The sequence below is a fragment of the Coenobita brevimanus genome, chromosome 14 (assembly GCF_032717465.1).
Source record: "Coenobita brevimanus isolate Jiangsu-jjx chromosome 14, ASM3271746v2, whole genome shotgun sequence".
Lineage (NCBI taxonomy): Eukaryota > Metazoa > Arthropoda > Malacostraca > Decapoda > Coenobitidae > Coenobita > Coenobita brevimanus.
Genome location: NC_136967.1, coordinates 41,796,808 through 41,820,700, shown reverse-complemented (window position 1 = coordinate 41,820,700; position 23,893 = coordinate 41,796,808).

Below are 23,893 nucleotides of genomic sequence, written 5' to 3'. Positions count from 1 at the left end.
AGCTACATCAGAAGCAGAACTGAAGTAAATTATAAAATACAATCCATTACGGATGAAGGGATCACCTATACACAAGAGAAAGATATTTGTGAAGCACTGAATAAGAATTTCCAATCAGTTTTTACAGATGAAAATAATTTTGAGAGGGATGATATGGAACATGCATGTGCACAGTAATTACCAGATATACAAATATCAGAAAAAGAAATACAGGAGGATTTAAGTAAATGAGGCAGAGGAGAAGCAAATGATCCTGATGAAATTTCGTGTTGGGTGCTACATGAATACGCAAAGGAGTTAAGTAAACCATTTTCTTTACTTTTCAAGGAATCCTTGAGACAAGGTAATATACCTGATATTTGGAAGAAAGCAAACATTGTTCCATTATTCATGAAAGGGAATAGACAAAATCCACTCAACTACTGACCAGTATCACTAACTAGTGTTGTAAGCAAGGTATTGGAAAAGCTGATAAGGAAAGTTTGGGTAAATCATCTAGAAGAACACAATATGATAACAGAAAGACAGTTTGGTTTCAGAAAAGAAAAATCCTGTGTTACTAATCTGTTGAGCTACTATGACAGAATAATAGAAACATTACAGAAAAGAGAAGGATGGGTGGACAGTATCTACTTAGATTTCAAGAAAGCATTTGACAGAGAGTAAGAAGAGAGTGGATGAGGAATTTGGAAGGAATTTGAGTGTAAAGTGGAGGGACTGTAAGAAAATGTTCTGGAAAGAGGTGAAAAGAGTAAGACAGGGTGGAAGTGAAGTTAGCAGGGGAGTGAAAGATAAAAATGGTAGCTTACTAGTGGAGAAGGGAGAAAAAGTGAGCAGATGGAGAGAACACTTTAAGGAATTGTTGAACATAGAGGATGGAAGTAATGCGGGTATAAGTGGCTGGGGAATGGCTGGGAGAAGGAGGGAGGTGAGAAGACAGGAAGAAATCAGTAGGATAGAAGTTGTGGAAGCAATGAAGAAAGTTAAATCGGGGAAAGCCCCAGGAATTGACGGAGTGTGTGGTGAAATGCTGAAGCATGGGGGAGAGATAGTAGCAGAATGGACGTGGAAGATGTGCAGATTGGCCTGGGAGGAAGGTAGAGACCCGGAGGATTGGAGGTCAGGTATGATTATTCCCTTGTACAAAGGAAAAGGGGAAAAAGAAGTGTGTGGTAATCATAGGGGCATTTGTCTTCTTAGTAGAATAGGAAAAGTGTATGGTAGGATACTTATTGACAGAGTTAGAGAAAGAACAGAGAAATTAGTTGGAGAAGAACAGGGAGGCTTTAGGAAGGGAAGAGGTTGTGTAGATCAGATATTCATTCTTAGATCTTTAGTGGAAAAGTTTCTAGTGAAGGGAAAGAAGTTGTATGCGGCTTTCATGGATTTGGAGAAAGCATATGACAGGGTGGATAGACAAGGATTGTGGAAAGTATTAAGAATATATGGAGTAGATGGGAAGTTGTTGAATGCTGTGAAGAGTATGTACGATGGTGCTAAGGCTGCAGTGCGTGTGGATGGTGAACTAAGTGAATTTTTCTCTTTGAAAGTTGGGTTGAAACAGGGATGTGTCATGTCTCCATGGTTGTTCAATCTGTACATGGATGGGGTAATAAAAGAGGTACAAGGTAGGGTAGTGGATGTTGGAGCGGCCCTGGTGAGAGAGGATAGTGTTTGGAAACTCCCTGTACTGTTGTTTGCAGATGATACTGTGTTGTTGAGTGAAGACGAAGGGGAGCTGCAAGGCTTGGTGGATGAGTTTGGGAGAGTGTGTAAGAAACGGAATCTAAAGGTGAATGTAGGGAAAAGTAAAGTGATGGTCTTTGAGAGAGGTGAAGTCAGTGAATGTACAGCGAGGTTGGATGGTGAGGAATTGGAAAATGTGAGTATGTTTAAGTACTTGGGTAGTGTCATGAGTAAGGATGGAGGTTTGGAGGGTGAAGTGGTTGAGAGGGTACAGCAGGGAAGAAAGGTTGCTGGTTCTTTGAAAGCAGTGATACGAAACATGGAAGTGAGCATGGAAGTGAAAAAGTTACTACATGACAGTATTGTGATATCAACTCTAACGTACGGAAGTGAAGCTTGGACGTTGTTGGAAGGACACAAGTCAAGAGTGAGAGCAGTGGAAATAAGTTATTTAAGAGGAGCCTGTGGAGTCACATGGAGAGACAGGGTGACGAATGAGGATGCAAAGGAGCGTTGTGATGTGGATGTGATAGGAAGCGTTATGAGGAACACACTGAGGTGTTTTGGCCATGTGGAGAGGATGTAGGGTGAAAGACTGACGAAGAGAGTGTATGTGAGTGAAGTGGAGGGGGAAGAAGGAGGGGAAGGCCGAGGATGAGATGGAGGGATGGGGTGGAGAGGTATATGAGAGAGGGGTGTGTGAGTTGGGAGCAGGGCAGTGAAATGGCGTGGGACAGGGCGACTTGGAGGCGATTTGTTTGTGGCCACCCCAAACGGGATTGAGGCGTCTGGCGACAGATAGATAGATAGATTTGACAGAGTACCGCACCATAGACTTTTATGGAAACTGTACCATCAAGGAGGAATCCGAGGCAAACTGTACTGTTGGATGCAAGATTTTGTTTAAAAAAAAAAAAAGAGAGAGAAATGAGAACAGCAGTAAGGGGAAATTACTCATCATGGAGGGAAGTGGCTAGTGGAGTTCCACAGGGCACAGTGCTGGCACCAATCATGTTTTTAGTGTATATAAATGATATAGATAGCAACATTAGAAATGAAAGCTATCTAAATATGTTTGCTGTTGATGCAAAAATACAAAGCGCAATTACTAATGCAGACTCGAGTAAAGAGCTACAAGAAGAATTAAATAAACTTCATGAATGGAGCAATACATGTCAAATGGAATTCAGTGTGGACAAGTGCCATGTAATTAAGTTTGGTAAAAGTGGAAAAAGACCTGATTGGGATTATAAGTTAGGAAATAAAACCCTACACACATCAGAAAGAGAGAAGGACCTAGGTGTGATTATTAATAACAGACTATCTCCGGCTGACCACATCAGCAAGAAGGTACGGAACATGTGTACACTGCATGCAAATATGAGTATAGCATTCACATACATAAATGAAGACATGCTAAGAAAGATAATAACATCATTCATCAGACCAACCCTGGAGTATGCATCAGTAGTCTGGAGTTCTCATCTCAAAAAACAAATAGATAAGATTGAAAAAGTTCAAAGGGCCGCTACAAGATGGGTACCAAGCTTAAGGGATCTAAGCTACGAAGAAAGACTAGAAAAACTGAATCTGCCTACACTACAGGAGAGAAAGAAAAGAGGAGACATGATTATGCTGTATAAATGCATATCAGGGAAGGAGAAAATAGACATAAATAATTACATAACCTATGGGGATGCATCAGCAAGAGGACACTGCAAAAAACTGCATAAGAAGAGAGGCGATAAAGACGTAAGGAAATTTAGTTTCCCAAATAGAGCAATTGATCAGTGGAATGCACTACCGAATGAAATAATGTATGGCAAAACAATTCATAAATTTAAGGATATGTACGATAAATGTGGTTTAAGACACGGGACAGTACGAGCTTGACTCATTCCTGTAAAGATACAATTAGGTTAGAACAATTAGGTATGAACACACACACATGCACACACAGATGTATTTTTGGCTTGCATTGTAACTCGATTCTAGCACTGCTGTGCCACTAGAAGTCTGGGTATTACAGCAGCTACTACAAATGCTACAACTACTACTACTACAACTACCACTACTGCAACCACTACTACTGCTACAGCTACCACTGCTACAACTATTACTACTATTACAACTACCACTGCTACTACTACTACCACTACTACTACAATTACTACCACTACTACTGCTACTACTACTACTACATAAAACCTAAAAAAAATATTGTGAACAAAATAGTTAATCACATACTGTCCCTAATCGAAAATATTTTCCACTATAAAAGAATTTTTTCCTGTGATATGTATCCTACTTTTACATCATAATAAATATACACACATGAGAACTTTCAATTAAAAAATAAGGCACTGATTTCATCATGAATCAAACTTTCTGCTTACATTATTCACATAAATAGACACAGTGGTGGTCTGAGGCTTGCCTCACCGCGCTTCCTCCTCCCTCTCTCCAGCACCTCCTGCCTTTCTCTACTCCACTACATTTTCCACTGTAACAGAATTTTTCCTGTGACTTGTACTTTTTCTTTTTAACATACATGCATGAAAACTTTCAATAAAAAAAAAAGGCACTGATTTCATCATGAAACAAACATTCTGTTTCCATTATTCACAAAAATAGCCACAGCAATGGTGCGAGGTTTGCCACCACCACGCTTCCTCCTCCCTCCCTCCTTTGCCTTCTCCCTTTCTCCACTTCCTACCTCCTCTTCCATCTCCTCATTTGTGTCAATATCCCCCTCTCCAGGATCGTCAGTACCATCTGAACCATTCCCATCATCAGAAATAGCAGATGAACATACAGGGGGAAAGGTGGATGCACAGTGGAGGACTCACATGGTCCACCGTCCTCATGCGATGCACAAAAATCAACACTCATCATGGCAATTGCTTTCCTCAGAGGAAGAGTCACTTTGTCCACTCTCAGTTGGCGCTAATGTCACCTCCAGTTCTCTCGCTATTGCATTATCACTAAGGCCTTTCTTTTCTGGCCTTTGGACTTCATTAGTGTTGAAGTCGGTGGGTGCGGGTACTCAGCCTAGGATCCGGACGAAGGGAAAAGTTTTTGCGACGGTCTGTCCATGACAGAAGTAAGCAGGTAACTGCGGCGTGAATTCGGATGCATGCAGGAGGGTGGCCAGTGACTGCGTGTGGTGAAAATAACATGCAGAACAATGCTGCAAAACACTAGATCATGTATACGTGCCACCCAGATGTCCTCAGGTCATCACTTATACATGTCACCTGGATGAGATGGGTTAAAGTCATTTATTTCTGTTTATATTGTCTCTGTGGACTGGAGTCTAACTATACACAGTCATCTCACTCTTGGTTCAAAAATTGGAGCTGCCCACACATGGTGTTACAGGGTCCTGTAGCCATCCATTGGCTCTGGGCAGTGGCAGGGTGCAGGTGTGTCTCCCCTCAGTCTTTTATCACTCATGCGGGAAACTCAAATATGCAGCATTTGAAAACTTTCCAGTTTAAATATGGAATAATTTCTGAAAATAAAGAGGTCAAAATTATCTTTAAAAGTTTATCTTTTATCAAAGAAAATTAAAGATTATAAAGTTCTATAAAATGATGAGTTATATTTGAAGTAAGTTATCCAAATATGGTGTACACCTATGTCTGCATGTTGCTTATACATGCCTGCACTTACTTCAAACATCACTTATCATTTTATAAAACTTTATAATCACCTGTATTTTCTTTGATAACAGTAAAATTTTAAAGCTAACTTTGACCTCTTTAGCTATGGAGATTAAACTGGCTGCTTATCTTTCAAGTTATTTATAAATATAAATATAGGTGTTGAAATAAGAAGAGCTGTAGATTTACAATGCTTCTCAGTGTTGCATCAAACCAATGAGCAGCCTTAATTCAAACATTTCTTGGCTCCAGCCAGCAGAGCTGAATGAACAGGGTATACTTGTCACACTTGAGTTATCCCATTACTTCTCGTTTTCTTTATATGGAAGACCTTGTGATGTCATCCTTCTGTGAGTGAGACGACTGTATATTACTTAGACTGTGTCCATGGACGACGACAAACAGGGGGCAAGTGGTGTAAGTCAGTAGGCTACTTCAAATGGTTCGATCAACAAGCAAGAAAGGAGACAAATTTTACTCAAAGACATGCTGTTATTACACTGCATTTGGCCAGTTTTCCATTAAGAAAAAATCTCTGAAAGATTTCGTATCAGTGAGAGGACTATCAGTGAATGAAACATAATGAAAGAATCTCGAAAATTTGCCGAAAGTCGGAGTTCCTTCGAGAATGCCAAGCTTGTGTCATAGTCTAGTATCCTCATTGCATAAACGATTGGCAAGAGTAATAAAATGCCGAAGTTCATAAACAAGGCACTGAGTTCAAAACTTCCAAATCAGCTTTTTCATTTAAGGATGATGTAGCAGTATATTTAAAAAAGAAAAATATTACAGATACAGATTCTGTCATACCTCCGTACAGCTGAAAATAATTTTACACCAACGGCGAACAAAGTAGCTAATTATAATTATTATAAGCAGGGGATGACAAGGAATATAAGGCAGAAAGGTCTGGGTGCTACTTTGGGCAGGGTATCCTTCCTAAGAATAATTTCAGTGTTGTGGCATCCTTACTGTTGCTATATCATCACCATAGCATTTGAAAATAAAAATTTTCCTTAACCGGTCTTCGAAACTAGAGCATCTGTATTTTAAACCCTGAAAAGGAAATACATCAGGAACATGGGGTTTATAATGCGCGCTGTGTGCAGAGTAATACATTGCACACTCATTCAAATCTGGAAACGTGTGTAATTGTTAACTTCTAGTATGCCTTTGTCTCATGTTATTCATTTTATAAATATTAATCTTGGTGTAACATACTATATTCTTTCATTTGATGTGACATGAAGAAGGCATTGAATTTTTTCCTTATATTCACTAAGTTTTCACCGAACGTATGGCAGTGCAAATCGACCGAAGCAGTCTGAAACTGTGCCATGACTTCTTGGGACGACAGTACAGTACATAATGATCCTCTTCCTTTGGTTTCATTTTTCATCGCACTCCGTACTTTTCTTCAATGCTACAGTTGCATGAGAAGTAGTGCAATGCTCACCGTTTTTCCACGAAAGGGGAATAGCATAGAAAGAATGCCTTGCCTAGCGACCGGGCTGTTGTTGCAGACAACTCTTCAAGGCAGCCAATTATATTATTTCCATTTGCTGTGAGCCGCTAGGTTTCACAGATTCGTCTGCTGTGAAATGTGGCTGAACGGCTTTGGAGTACTTGTTTTACCTTGCCTCGAAGATATCCTAATATTTTCAAACCACTTACCAAACCACATTCGTCTTTCCAATATAGGTATATCTGTTTTCTTCCAAACTTTTTATTTCATCTATTCCCCTTTTTACTAATCCCCTAACACAGCTCGTATTCTCAATATACTCCCATTCTATCATCCACTTCACGCACCTCTCCCTGCACGTTTTCACTGCTAATTATACATCCATATCCCATCATGCTGCTTCCATTTTACAACTCGACATGCTTACATCACACACGTCATTAGCATTACAAACGAAGCATTTTTTTCTTCTAAGATTATCTTAATATTTTGATTCCCATTTCATTAACCCTATCCCATAGTCTTTATTGTACTCGTATCTATGAGCTAAGTCTCGAGTCTTTTCATCATACCTCTTCACTGCTGTCAATGTATAACTGTATCTTGCACTCACAGTAACCCCCTCTCTATTTCTTTTCTCCCTGATCCTCTTAATTTGGCCTTTTAAGCAACAGTCTAATAATCCGAGGCTTCCTCATTGTCCCTTTCATATGTCGCATAACTAAAACACCCAAAACATTCTATAAGACATACTATTAATCAGTCAACTTTCACCACGAATATAATTTTCTTGCACACATTTCTCTCTTTATCTTTCAAACGCAGTCTGATATCGTTCACCTGTGGTACACCATACTACTGGAGAAGAAATGAATATAGTGATGTTGCATTTTAAAGAAATTGTAAATTGTAGAAACCTAGAATTACGAAATGCCAATTCATATGTGTCTGTGCGTGTGTGTGTGTGTGTGTGAGAGAGAGAGAGAGAGAGAGAGAGAGAGAGAGAGAGAGAGAGAGAGAGAGAGAATTGCCTGGAGTTTTCCCGCATATACCCGGGGCTCGAAACACACTACACGTTGCCCCTTCTCCCTCTTCCCCTCACAAAATCTTGCCACCCACCATAAAGTTCAGTACTATCCTCTCAGCTAACGTAAAAATCTCCTTTGCTCTACACATGGATGCAAAACTATGGCCAATAGGTTTCCTTTATGAACATTGTTCGGAAAGAGAGAGAGAGAGAGAGAGAGAGAGAGAGAGAGAGAGAGAGAGAGAGAGAGAGAGAGAGAGAGAATGTCTAACTGTCAGTTGTCATGCAAATAGCTATGTACACTCGGGTCAGTTTTTCTCAGTCCATCCTTAACAGGGGTTTTGTGCCTGACTCTCATTAATTATTGGAAATTTTCAGATCTTTCAAAAAATGGTAAAAAAACATACATTGAATGAGAATATCTTATTACTACATTTTTTTATACTGCTGTTTAAAGCAAATTGCACTAATTTCCCTGCATAGCCACTGAGTGTGGAAGCAGTGTGTAATAATCATTGAAATTCCCAACATAAAAAGTATTTTGAAGTAGTACCCTCTCCGTTGTAACACTAAATGCAGTTATGTAGTGAAGTATTACATCATGCTTTCCCCTCACTATATATATATATATATATATATATATATATATATATATATATATATATATCACGAACTGCCGTGAAAAAAACAAAATACAAAATTTTCGTTATGTATGTAATTTTACTTCATATTTCTCGTCTTTTAGTCCTTCAACTTACAAATCAAGGAGATAACGATACAGCAGGGTGACTGGGGGGTGTGGTGAAATGTGGCCTCTTAGAGGAAGTGTGTGGGAGTTTCTTCCGACAAAACTGGAGGGGAAAAAAATCATTTATTGTAATGTTAACTGATTGCACTGCGCAGTTGACCCTTGAGTGGTGTGGTACGGTGAGGATCTGTCCCTTCTCCCGTTGGGGCTAAGATACGAATTAACGTGTGTGTGAGTGTGTGTGTGTGTGTGTGTGTGTGTGTGTGTGTGTGTGTGTGTGTGTGTGTGTGTGTGGATGAGTAAATTGGGAGTGTGTCTCCTGTCTCAGCTACCTCCTTTTCTTTAGGGGAAGCAGCCTACTGTAGGTATATAGATAGTAACGTAAGCATACATGCCCTCGAGTGTAGTCCGTTGCCATTCCGTCATGCAGGTGCTAAATACTGCAGTTCAAGCAGTGTCCTAATTTAACCATTGTATGACATGAGGATACTTATTATTATTTTTTGTATCTTTTTCTACCACCATTTTTATTAGTATAGTAGTGGGTGGCCTCTGGTGGCCATAGAGTTCAAATTTTGTCCTGTGATGATTTTTTCCTATCAACACACGATTACGTTAAGCTTATGGGTGAATTCTCATTGCCTAAGTGTTAACCGCGTCTATCCAAAGACACATTTTAATTGTTATTTTTTCCTTTATCCCCTAAAGATCAACTTAAGCCGTATCTAATCCTTCCAGACTGAAAAGTCTTTCAACAGAGGACACCTCTGACAGTCAAACCCATCCATGCATTATTAAAAGGGGACAGGAAGAATTAATTAATGGTTAACATAGACGGATTAAGAGTTCTGTGGGCCCTGGAGCACAGCATCTTGTGCTTGTGGCCGGGTATGTGAGACAAAACGTTAGAGGTTCTCCATTCACAAATTAATATGATAAAGTCTTTAGTTTTAACCTTTTTTTGGCAGGAGATTGTAGAAATATTGTAGTTGTTGTTTCATTATTTGAAACTGACAAGACTAGTGTATAGGTTATAGCTACAGTACAGTACACATAGCAGTGTCTGTTGTTGTTTCTGTTTTAGGGACATGAATTTTCTATGATCAATATTCACTGTGTTGTACGTGTCCCATTTTGTGTGGGGTAGCCCTACGGCAATAGCCCCAGAAGCCCCTCCTCCTTTAATCCGGCCCGGCTGATTAAGCACCTAATGGACAACCTCCACCTCCCAGACTATATGCCCAGTGCGTTGCCGTGCACTTCTATGTCTGATTTACGTTTTTCCGGCACGATACAGCATGTGGTGTGCATATATCAAAATCTGTATGTCAGCAGAACTTTGACCTGCCCCTCTTTGCTATACTTTTGGCTATTCTCGCACGAGACAGTTAATGGCTTCACAAATACTCTTGTATTGCTCTTTTCTGTGTGTCAATGTTTGGACAGTAGGCATAATCCAACCCCTCACCAAACCTCATATGGCCCGTACGTCATCCTTTTCAAGAGAACTTTGCCTCTGATAGGAAATGAAGAAGCGACACAGTGGGGGGAACACACTGTTTTTTGGGCACTAGTGGGTGAGGAAGACTAAATAAATTTTAGGCACCCCCAAAATGATAAAGACAATTACATAGAATGATAAAGACAATTACATAGAATGAAGCTGTTAAAGAAATCTATTAAACCAGTCAGTATCAATTGAGTGGGTTGGAATCTCCCCCCGGTAGTTCAAAACCTGACAACGATAAAAAATTTGAGATCGTGAATGAATTAAGTACGGTATGTAACCAGGACGATACATATGTGGTTGAAATCAAGTTGTAACATGCGCTATATTAGACCATGTACAATCAAAGATAAAAGTCGTGTCGCGGTTTTGTCCGAAGATTAAGTGCAACACTTGAAACATTATGAAGTCTCTACCCCAGTTACATGTTCGTGGTTAGCTAGCCTGACTTCCTCAAGCTTCATATCTGCTACTGATGGGATGACGGTATGAATGAACCCATGAAATTCCAAACCTTTAACATCGACTCGCAAGAATTGCTGAGCCCGAACTTCGTATGAGAGACGAAGCGCCAACGGTTAGGTGATTTTCACTTGACATTTCATCTTACATCTTATCACAAAATGTCAAGCAGACCTACTATACCATGGTATGGAGAGGTCAAGCAACATGCATCCAACTAATAGGAATATGAGAGGTGGCATGATCTTCCTTTATTTATGGGAAGCGAAGCCTGAACAGAAAGCTCAAACGTTTGGTATAAGCATAACCATAGAAAGGTGGATTAGGATTTCAGGAGGAAGGCACGACGGAGAACCGTCATCGTTCAGGTCGTCCTCGTCTTACCACACCACTATAGGACCAGGAAATAATCACAACGATGGAAGCAGCACTTGCAAGCAGTGCTTACGCCTTAAGAAACGAAATGTACCTAGAATGAATCACACGGACAGTTGTGCGTAGACTTCGGTAGTCTGGTTTATATGTTCGAACTTGTCTGTGGGATTCAGTTTGCTAGCCACTCTAAAAGAAAAAATAAATAAATTAGTATAATAGAATAACTCTGTTCTCATGTATTGAATACTATAGTGATTTTTTTTTTACAACACCGGTAAATAATGTCCGAGGTCATGATTATCAACTTGATTAGCTTATATACAGTAAAGAATGATGGAGAACTGACTTCTGAACACCTATTTAGCTAATGAGGGACTTTCAGGTGTCGTCTGCTAGCTAGCTGGTGAGCCAAAACTCGGTCCTAGACCTGAAAAAGTAACATAACTATTGTGACTACTCTGTATGTCTGGATAAACTTACAACAGTTAGCAACAATATAGACCATTAAAATCACTAAAATACTCGTTGATAAAAAATATCACACCCATAAATGAATACTTTTGGCTGGCTATTTTGCATATGCGTATATTGGGCTTCCAACTGGCAATCCTTTATACACAGTCATTTCGTTGTGTTACTGATGAGTTCAGTGCAATTGGCTTTCATATCTACATTCATATCGTCTTTTTGAATAAGAATAGTGCTTTTTTGAAGCTTGTCATAGCCCTTGTTTTCTGAAATTTAATATTTGCCTAATACCGCCACTTGATATTTGTTTCCAAACGCCACAGGCGACCGTCCCCATGGCGGGAAAAAGTTTCGTTAGCTCTCGGTGAAGGTGGTTGTACCATACAGTGCATTTACTAGACCATTTTGGCGAGAAATCAAGGTTTTGAAGTCCAATATTTGTTTGATTCGTATGATGAACCTCGATTTATACAACGAGGGAAAAACAAAAAAGACAACTACAAGTTAGCATAGAGCGTGAGCTGCTACACTAGGATGATTACTTCCTTCACTCTGACGACATAAATCATTCTTTATTCCGACGGTTTTGTTCATCTTAGGGGAGACTGAACTGGATGATGATACAGCTTCATTAACCCCTTCAGTATGAGTATTCTAAATGGTAAGATCGTTTGGTAGCAAGAATAAAACTATATATCATCGGACTGAAAAAGTTAGGCTTCAGACATCACTCTCTCGTTCATAGGCTCAGAGGCTTACCTGATCATCATTTCGTACATGCTTTCTAATTTATTTTACCATCCCTTCCAGAAATTGAAGGAACATACATGATTCTAAATGGCACTGAACAGTTGGTACGACTTTTATCTGAATGACTCATTAACATCCTGTTGTACATTAAATGATGCAGACTGTCGACATTAAAAAATACATACATTTTGTTTCTTCAATTTTCATAAAAAAAAAAAAAAAGACAGTAAGGTGGTAATTTTTTGCTGAGATGTCTATTAAATGCAAGGTATTATACAGTTAAAACTAGGCCATGTAATGTAAAAGTTCCTCATAAATACAAATTAAAGGGTAGCCTGGCGGCAAAGTAATAACACTAGTAATAAAACTAGGCATTTTTTTTCTCTTTCTGGTGCATCAGTGCAAGCCGTTAATTCTCTTTGTCCATCAAATGATAGAGAAATGATAAATCTCTCTCTCTCTCTCTCTCTCTCTCTCTCTCTCTCTCTCTCTCTCTCTCTCTCCAGTGAGCGAGTTTTGAATCTTGACGTTACTGGGATAGGATACTGATAATAATGAAGGCTGATAGTAGTCCCTGGTCTGAGTCGGGAACCTCTGAATTTGAGTTATCGCACTTACTCCCTTTAATTCAGTATAGTTCATTCTCAAACATTAACACTGGACGGACAGAACAAGCACTGGTCTTTGGTAAACATTGAGCATGGTCTGTTCTATTGAGGACTGTCCCTTTTATGCGCATGCGCGAGTCTCGTGGCCATATGTTAAATTCTTAACTTTACAAAATATTAAATTTCAGTTAATACAAGGACTGTTAGTACGAAAGTTGATGTTAGTAATGTATAACAGGCAGGCCTTAAATATTTGAGACCAGTTACAATGTCCAGCAAATCAAATATATTTTATGCAAGGTGTAGTTGTGACAGCCTGACACTTCGGTATCGAGTCTATGATCATAGATTATAAAAATTTAAAAATAAAGATCATTCTTATTGGTTATGATTTGTCTGAGTAATATTTTAGTAATTTCAGTGGCACATGTCATTACTTTATCTCACAGTTAGACACTGGCGTACAAATAATCCACGGCTATTACAAGCATGGCAACCAGCAAAAGACTAGGGTAGGACCGAGTTTGGAATGACTCAGCACTCTGAAAGTCCCCCATTGAATTGCAACGTTGCGAATGTGGTCATAAAAATATAAAAGATGAGAAACGTTTCATAAATACTAAATAAAAACAGCAGTCCGAAAAATTTAATAATTATATAGATTTGTTTCGTTGTTACAAAAAGTATATGCTGGCATCCACAGGCCGGTCACCTGGTGCAAATGGCAACTCAAGTCAGTGCTACCAACCGATCGTTCGACACAAAGCAGACCTCTCCAAAACTATAGTCTGAGCAGATATTTTCACCAAATTTCACGACACGACTTTTGTCTTTGATTGTACATTGTTCAGGCAGTATGTGCATTAAAATAATGGGGGACATAGATCTTGCTTTGACACATAAAGAAGTAAATAACATACTACAGTGCGTTTTTTTTTTTTTTTTATGAAAGGAAGAAGGAACCAAAAGCCATGAGCCCGCAATAACAGTTCCCTCCAAGAGAATAACAAAATACAAGAGAGAGCCAGATTCAAGATCCATTCATTTCGAGATGCCTGGACACACTGCGTTTGAAAGACTGGAGATCATAGGCAGCAGGAAATACAGACAGGAGACAGTTCCAGAGTTGACCTGTTGCATAAATGAAGGACTGAGAGTAACGGTTGACTTCTGCATTCGAGAGCTGGACAGAAAAGGGATGAGAGTTTGCTGCTAGACTGGTGCTACGCGCCCGTCGTACAGGTGGAGGAATGCAAGCAGACAGTTCAGAGGAGCAGTGACCATTAAAGTAGTGATAGGAAAGAGATAAAGATGCAACAGTGCGGTGAAGAGACAGAGGTTGAAGGAAGTCAGTAAGAGGAGGAGAGTTAATGAGACGAAAAACCTTTGACTCCACCGTATTGAGAAGAGCTGTATGTGGGGAGCCTCCCCACGCATGAGAATTGTACTCCACACAGGGACGGATAAAACCCCTGTATAGAGTCAACAATTGTGCAGGGGTAAAGAAAGAGCGGAGTCGGCTTAGCACACCCAATCTCTTGGAAGCAGATTTTACAAGATATGTAATATGATCTTTCCAAAATAAGTCCCGAGTAAATGAAACCCCAAGCATGTTCAAAGATGATGCAAGATTAAGCTGAATATTATTAAACATTAGTGGGTATACCTGTGGAAGATTTTGACGGGTTGATAGGTGTAAGAACTGAGTCTTAGTTGCATTAACCCCTACACCGCGGGCATGTTTACCGATGTTTTGCGTGTGCCGTGGGGTTATTCGGGCTCCGACAGACTCTCAAAAAATATTTCCCAAAAATCAGTTATTACTCCTAGAATATTAAAATTACATATGCTTATGGCACATACCTTCAGCTTTCTCCTGGAATGTTTGTTGAGCCTTCGTCAGTTACCGTAGGACTTGTGGAGACCTCTGAAGTTGGGTAACGAAGTCTCCACTTTACACTTCCCGACAACCCGTAATATGATTACCACAGCCAGATATTAACACTATAAACACTACTCTATGATTTTCAAGTAGTTTGGGATCCATACTCCCAAAAAAAAAGCACTGTGAAAGCAATGAAAATTACGAGTGCGTCTGACCGTCGCACTGGCACTAGTTCGCTCTTGGTACTCTGTCATTTATTATTCATAAAACCCCTCACACTTTATATTTCTATTACTATATAACACTTATATATATCTAGTCTTTATCCATAAGTTTCCTTCAGTAGTATTAGTTTATTGTCACTGTAGGGATTCAATTTCTTTCAGTAAAATACGTAGCATTCACTTTCTCGTCCTGTATACTAGCATTGAGAGTGAATGTCACTTTCATCTTCACTCTCATAACTCATAGCATTCAGACATGCTAGAGTGAAACTTTCACTTTCATTACTCGTAGGGTATATACTCGTATTCTTATAATACTACTCATTTACATTTCTATTTACATTCTCTATTTTATTTACGTTATTTACATTTCTATTTTATTTACACTGTGTTATGCACTGTCACTTGAAGTAACTTATAAAACTATTTTCCATTGTTCACGTATATTTACATTCATTACTTTCACTTGCTGTTTACACATTATTTACAATTCCACTTGCACTGTTTTACTCAACTGAAAGATCGTAGTCACTCTTTTATCAATTGTCAGCCCTTTACCTCTTTCCACACGAGGTTTAGTAGGGGGTAAAGGTCACAGGGCCCTTTGCATGGGGGTGAAAAAGTCCCTGAAGTCAGCAAGAAGAAACATACGTACCCCCACTTCGGAAGATGAGAGTAAACTGATAACGGAGGGCCGGGGTAGAGGCCTACTTAGGGGATATTCAGTGCTACCAATGTTAGCTCTTGAAACAGCTATGTCTAGCACTGAAATGATTGGCAGGAAATCTAGACAATACATTATAAATTAGGTAGTTCCAGGTGAATGTAAATATCACTTAGGCTTCTCCCTTCCCTCCTTACATGTATATTTATTACGAAAATAGATTATACGGCATATTTCAAGGGGAAAAAAACAGCGAAAATTAGTGAACGAGTGCACGTGAGGTGTTGTCAGGTGATAATTAGCCAATTCCAGGTGTATGGCACTCTCGCTTACCTTATTTCTTTCTTGTATATATTATTTGGTATAAGAATAGGACATAGGGCCTATTTCAATGGATGAAATCAGTGAAAAATTCCAGGGAAGATTTACTTAGTGTAGCACAGCCGGGAAGGCGAGAGGATAGGGTAATGGAGGGGGGGTAGGGAGGGGAGTCAAGAACGGGGAGAAATGGCTAAATTGTCAACAATGGATGGGAGTACAGATGAGACTAGGAGTGCTGACTAGTGTTGGACATTGGCAGTACTGATAGATGATACAAGCCCCCACTTGGAAGCCCGGGTGAATTCAAAATAACACAGAATCACAAAAGCGATGCCCCGCGGTATGATCCCTTGCTCCCAAGCGTCACGAAAGTGACGCCCCGCAGTTAAGGGTTTAAAAACAACCAGATTATTTTTACCCCAGTCAGAGATACGAGCCAAGTCAGACATTAGGTGTGCCATAGCCGCATCCCTTGTTCGTTGAAGTAACTGCTGAGATGGGCGTTGCGGGAACCGAATGGAAAGGTGAAGGGTGGAGTCGTCAGCGTATGAGTGGATAGGGTTAGATGTACAGCTTAGAAGGTCATTCATGAATAAAAGGAAGAGAGTTGATGGTAGGACAGAGCCCTGAGAAACATCATTGTTGATAGATCTAGGAGAAGAACGATGGCCATCTAAATCAGCGGCTATAGAATGACCAGAAAGGAAGCTAGCGATGAAGGCACAGATAGAAGGATAGAAACCGTAAGAGGGCAGTTTGGAAATTAAAGATTTATGCCAGACTCGATCGAAAGCCTTTGAGATTGTCACGGGTTTTTAAAAATAAATGCAAATATTAATTGATAATAATATTCAATAATATTGAAGAGCAGGGACAATGATTGTCTTACTAAATCAAGCAACGATTACTTAACGCTGACTTGCTTCGCACGATTCTCTAAGAACGAGAATTTATAAACTTTCTCAACAGTACACAGCAGAGACTAATTACTCAATTGCTGTTACTGTTAGCCTCTGGAGAAAGTTACTTCACTCCTGACAATAAATAACTAATACTAATAATAGTATCAGGTTCTTGCTGATGCTTAACTCCTAGGAGGCACAACGGATTTTAAGCTTAATACAACAAGACTGGCCTAAGTACCGGTTATGAATGGCAAACGTTTATGCAAGCTAGGAGCTATAAGAGAAACAAGAGTTTACATTACATTAAGCTCAAACAAAAGAACTGTTAAATTTATTGATTACAAAAATAAATTTAACGTTACATTTCAAATCAAATTAATGAGATCGCACTCACTCACTCACACAAGAGCTAAATTCTTATGCCTAGGAAAAACACCTTAACTAAACTCTTAAGACTAGGAAAACGAAAAGAAATACTGGTCAATGAATGCTGTGTATCACCCAAATCAAGGGTGGGAGCACTGGAGAACTGTAGTCTAGTGGAGTTTGGGTGCTAGCTGACCTCTCCTCTCACACTTCTGGAGCACAGTACCTCTCTCCGTCAAAGCAAACACTGGACTGAGTAAGTCGTGGGAAAGAAAAGGGGAGCAGTAGGCCACATTTTTTAACGGTCGAGTGAGCGAAACGCGCCCAAAACAAATTGCTCAGCGGAAACGCTAATGTCTCACACAAAGACGATCACGTATGACAATGAAAAATTGATTTGACAAAGCTTCTGTCCGAATGAGCTGTTAACTGAACGATAAACTGGGATTCCACTTAAGTTCGCGGTTTCCTACAAAATCCAATGTCACTAGCCGACTCGTGACATTACTATCTATCTATCTATTGCCAGACGCCTCAATCCCGTTTGGGGTGGCCACAAACAAATCGCCTCCAAGTCACCCTGTCCCCCGCCATTTCACTGCCCTGCTCCCAACTCACACCCCCCTCTCTCATATACCTCTCCACCCCATCCCTCCATCTCATCCTCGGCCTCCCCCTCCCTCTTCCCCTCTCCACCTCACTCACATACACTCTCTTCGTCAGTCTTTCACCCTCCATCCTCTCCACATGGCCAAACCACCTCAGTGTGTTCCTCATAACGCTTCCTATCACATCCACATCCACACCACAATGCTCCTTTATATGACATTACGCCCCATGAAAATCAAATCTTTTTTCCTTCAGAAAAAAGATTTCAATATGCATACATATAAATCCTAGCTCAGTCACACAAGATTCACACTGTGGTGTGTGTGCTATTCTGCTACAGGAGAAAGTTGCAGTCGCCATTGAGCGAAAAAACCTTGAATTTACGTTAATAGAAGCAAGCTTGAGGGCAAAACTCCGTGACGATGGTGAAAATCCTGTACTCAGGTCAAAATGAGTGAAAAGTCGCTACATTTACACTGACAGCTAATTGTTGTGTAGCGTGATGTATGTAATACACGGTGTAGGTGTGACAGTTGTAGTGTAACTGTACCTACGTGTAAAATGACATAATAAATATTAATAATATGGCGACGACGAAGGCAGAGGAGATGAGGCAGCAGCATGCGGCAGACGATCAGCTGGCCCACACAGCAAAACTGCTACACCCATTGTTGTACCTGGAAAATCAACTGAGGTGGAGCATCAGAAGTGTCAATGAAACAAAAATTCTTATTACAATTACTCTCTCTGCCTAGCAGTCAGTGTTATGACGTACATTCGAGGTCGCCATTATCCCCCTTAACCTACAGTACTTATATTAGTATCGGGGAGCTGAGAATCCTTGTGGAAACTCGGGTCTTCCATAGCCTCAAGTCGCCTCTGCGGAGTTCTCTCTCGAACTTCCCCCTTAACTTACAGTACTTATATTAGTATTGGGGAGCTGAGAGTCCTTGTGCAAACTCGGGTCTTCCATAGCCTCGAGTCGCCTCTGTGGAGTTCTCTCTCAAACTTCTCCCTTAACTTATGGTACATAATATGTATGTACAGGCCCTGGACATAATGTGTCCTGTGGGGCCAATGGGCGAGACGTCAGGTCTGCACCCACTTCACCACTACCCTGTCTCTCAACTGACTCGGAGATTACAGGTGTGGTTACGAACGGCACTGGAAGGACATGTCCCTGATTAATGGTGTTACTTTGACACACACTGCAGGAATGGACAAAACTATCTATGTCTCGTCCCATCCCTGGCCAGAAAAAGTCAGCTCGGATACTGCCCTGGGTCTTCCTTTTGCCCATGTGACCTCCTGAGGCTGAACAATGACACCATTGTAACACTGCTAGGCGGTACTTCGCGGGAACGACAAACTGCAGTCGAACCTCACCCTCGGGTGTTCGTGACTCACGGTAGAGCCGTCCTTGTTTGCGAAGGAACTTGGCTCGACCTCCCTGTGAATACTTAATGACTCCACCCTTTTGTTTGTTCCGCACGGCAGCAAGTGTCGGGTCAGAATGTTGTTCTTGTACAACAAGTTGGCTACACATCAGATCTTGCGGCGATTCAATGATCACTGGGGTGACACAGTCTGGAGCCTCAGCCATGGCTTGTGTTAGCGCAGCAGCCGAAGTCTGAGTAGCGTCATCATCGGAGCAACTATCCTTGACTCCGTGAATGTTGCCTACAATTAGGTCAAATAAAGGTTCTGGCATGACAACTGCGAGTGTCGTACCAGTACAAAATGGAGATGCCACCTGGATACATGCCTCAGGGAACAATCTCACTGATCCATCAATAAGGTTTGCATGGATCTGTCGACCTGTATACTGCTCAGGCCGAACTAGACTCTGCTTGACAGAGCAACCTGAGGAACCATTATCTCTCAGGACCTTCACAGGAATGCCTCCCACAAACCCTGGCTGAACAAGGAAGGTACTGTCACCTGTGGGAGGGCCTGTGGAGGAAGCAGCTAGCCACTCATGAGGCTGCTGAATTGATGCGGCAAACATTGTGCCTTGACAATTATATTGGGAAGATGGAACATTGGCCATCTGTGGAGGGGGGTTCACTGTCACTGGGGGACTAGTGAACTGTGGGGAAGTACCCATACTGGTAGGGACGTGACCACCGTGCTGCTGCTGAAGAATGAAGACTGCATTCGCTTCCTGCCTCTTTTGAGCTGGTGGTGAAAAAGTTTGTCCCGACGGTCGGTTGCGTGGCTGATACTGCTGCTGGTTAGGGTACTTGTTGTACCTCTTCCACTCAGGTTTCTGAGTGTTTTGCCCCTGGTCCTTCCACTGCGGTTTTGGATCTTGGCCATTATTTTGAGAATGTCCTTGTTGCTGCGATTCAGTCTGAGACGGTTTCCCAGATTTATCAGGTTTTCTGTTCCAGGTGTTTTGCTGCTTGCGAGTTTGATACCCGTATGCAGTAAAGAATGCGTCAGCCTTCTCTGCCATTTGGCTGGCATCTTTCACCTGGCAGATCTTAAGCTGTGCTATGAGCTCTGCAGGCCACGATCTCTCTAGCTGTGTACGCAGCATAAGGTCAATTATCCCCTCACGCGTGGAAGGAGTTTCATCTTTCTCCATCCACTCATTTAAGTAAGCAGTGAGACTATCAAGGAACTGAACAGCTGTCTCCTTGTCTTGGAGATGAGCTCGCATGAACTGAACTTTGGCTTCGTCTACTGTGAGACCATACGCCTTAATGAGTGCAGCTTTCATCATCTCATACGTGAGATTGTCTCCACCAATTCTGTGGAGAATATCGAGGGCAGGGCCCTCAAATAAACTAAGAAATTGGAGCCGCTTAGCTGCCTCATCCAGTTGATACATGTCTGCCATGTCCTCAAAACGAGCTATGTACGGCTCGATTCGCTCGCTTTCCTTGTATGAAGGAAGCTTGATGCGTGGGGTCGCCAGGACATGTGTAGGAAGATCGCTAGTGGAGCTTGGATTAACTGCACCAGATGTGTCAGAAGCCAAGGAATCTCGCTTGAGCTTCAGCACTTCAAGTTCGTTTTTCACGTGCTTCTCGCTTGGCACGTTCGTGTTCTCGTTCTCTGTCTCGTTGTTCATGCTCGTATTCGCGTTGTTCTCGCTCGTATTCGCACTCCTTTTCGCGTTTCTCACGCTGTTCTCGCTCATATTCGCGCTAAATGTTACGCTCTTCACGGGCATCATTCTCGCGCTGCTGGTCCATATTATGCCGTGAGAGTATGTACTCTTTAATTTCAGTTGGGTCTGTAAGACCCATTTCTTTGGCTTCCTGTAAAAATACAGTGGTAGCCATGGCGTTAATTTACTAAGTAAACCGAAACTGAGTACTGACTGCTTCGCAAACGAATGCTAATAACACAAGTAAAGAATACAGACACAAGCTAGTGGTGACCAGTCTTATCTAGTTAACTGGAAAAGAATAAAGCAAAAATGCAAATAACTGAGAAGACTCAATAATTAACACAATGAGTACGACGGCTACCCAGGAGCGAATAAAATTGTCTGGCGTTACCAAGAATAAACTAGAGTTAAGTACTCTGTTGATTAATAAAGCAAAATTCACTTGCTAAATTAACGGTAACCACCAGTAAACTTCTGCCTATAAACTTTAATGATAAATACCTAAATATGAACGAGTGAGTACTATCTCGTGAATAGCTTTAGAGCTAGGAGTTAATATCCTGGAATGAGGTCGCCAATTGTCACGGGGTTTTTAAAATAAATGCAAATATTATTTAATTGATAATAATATTCAATAATATTGAAGAGCAGGGACAATGATTGTCTTACTAAATCAAGCAACGATTACTTAACGCTGACTTGCTTCGCACGATTCTCTAAGAACGAGATTTTATAAACATTCTCAACAGTACACAGCAGAGACTAATTACTTAATTGCTGTTACTGTTAGCCTCTGGAGAAAGTTACTTCACCCCTGACAATAAATAACTAATACTAATAATAGTATCAGGTTCTTGCTGATGCTTAACTCCTAGGAGGCATAACGGATTTTAAGCTTAACACAACAAGACTGGCCTAAGTACCAGTTATGAATGGCAAACGTTTATGCAAGCTAGGAGCTATAAGAGAAATAAGCTTAATTGCAGAGAAATGAAACAAGAGTTTACATTACACTAAGCTCAAACAAAAGAACTGTTAAATTTATTGATTACAAAAATAAATTTAACGTTACATTTCAGATCAAATTAATGAGATCGCACTCACTCACACAAGAGCTAAATTCTTATGCCTAGGAAAAACACCTTAACTAAACTCTTAAGACTAGGAAAACGAAAAGAAATACTGGTCAATGAATGCTGTGTATCACCCAAATCAAGGGTGGGAGCACTGGAGAACTGTAGTCTAGTGGAGTTTAGGTGCTAGCTGACCTCTCCTCTCACACTTCTGGAGCACAGTACCTCTCTTCGTCAAAGCAAACACTGGACTGAGTAAGTCGTGGGAAAGAAAAGGGGAGCAGTAGGCCGCATTTTTTAACGGTCTAGTGAGCGAAACGCGCCCAAAACAAATCGCTCAGCGGAAGCGCTAATGTCTCACACAAAGACGATCACGTATGACAATGAAAAATTGATTTGACAAAGCTTCCGTCCGAATGAGCGGTTAACTGAACGATAAACTGGGATTCCACTTAAGTTCGCGGTTTCCCACAAAAGCCAATGTCACTAGCCGACTCGTGACAGAGATGTCAAGTGCAATGGAAAAGCTTTCGCCAAAGTCCCGAAAGGGGGATGACCAGGAGTCTGAAAGGTAGGTGAGAAGATCGCCAGTGGAGCGTTCCGGACGGAACCCATACTGATGATAAGAAAGAAGGTTGTGATAGGAAAGATGCCTTAAAATTTTTCTATTGAGAACTGACTCAAAAACTTTTGAAATACAGGACGTTAAAGCAATTGAACGATAGTTGGAGGGTTGGGAGTGGTCACCCTTCTTTGGGACTGGCTGAATGAGAGCAAACTTCCAGCAAGAAGGAAAGGTACAAGTTGACAGACAAAGGCGAAAGAGTTTGCCTAGGCAGTGTGTAAGCACAGAAACACAGTTCTTGAGAACAACAGGAGGGACTCCATCAGGCCCATATGCCTTATTAGTATTGAGGCCGGTGATGGCAGAAAATACATCAGCTGAAGAAATTTTAATATCAGCCATGAGGAAGTCAGAGGTGGGAAGTGATGGAGGAACAGCACTGGAATAGTCTAAGGTGGAATTGGAGGAGAAAGTCTGAGCGAAGAAATCTGCTTTATCAGTAGAAGAAATAGCTACAGAACCATCAGAGTAGAAAAGGGGAGGGAAGGATGATGAGGTAAATTTGTTAGAAAGGTTTTTGGCAAGGTGCCAGAAGGAGCGGGAAGAATTCGATTTGGAGAGTTGAGAGCATTTAGTACGGATGAAAGTATTTTTAGCAGAGTGAAGAATAGACTTAGCACGATTCTGGGCAGAAACGTAAAGATGATGTGAATCAGGGGTGGGTTGGCTCTGGTACCTTTTGTAGGCCCTCTCCTTGTTGCCGACAGCATTAGAAGAATCGTGATTAAACCAAGGCTTTCTTGCGTTAGTCAAAGGATATGAGAAAGGAATGTATGCTTCCATGCCTGAGAGAATAACTTCCGTAATGCGCAAGGCACACTCAGATGGCTCTCGGCCATGGAAGCAATAATCATTCCAGGGAAAATCAAAGAAGTACTGCCTGAGGGCCTCCCAATCCGCGGCTCCAAAATGCCACAGGCGACGTTTCCCTGGAGGGTCCACAGGCCGTACCGGAGTGATAGGACAGGTTAAGGTGATAAGGTTGTGATCGGAGGAGCCCAATGGAGAGAAAAGATTAACAGTGTAAGCAGAAGGATTAGTTGTAAGGAAGAGGTCAAGTATGTTGGAGCTCTCTCCAAGGTGGTCAGGGATATGGGTAGGGTGCTGTACAACCTGCTCTAGGTCGTTAAGGATAGAAAAGATGTAGGCGTTTTCACCAGGTGGATCAGTGAAAGGAGAGGAGAGCCAAAGGTGGTGGTGAACATTGAAATCTCTTAGAATGGAGATTTTAGAGAAAGGAGAAATGGATAGAATGTGTTCCATCGTAGAAGTAAGATAGTCGAAGAATTTTTGATAGTCAGTAGAATTAGGGGATAAGTAAACAGCACAGATATATTTA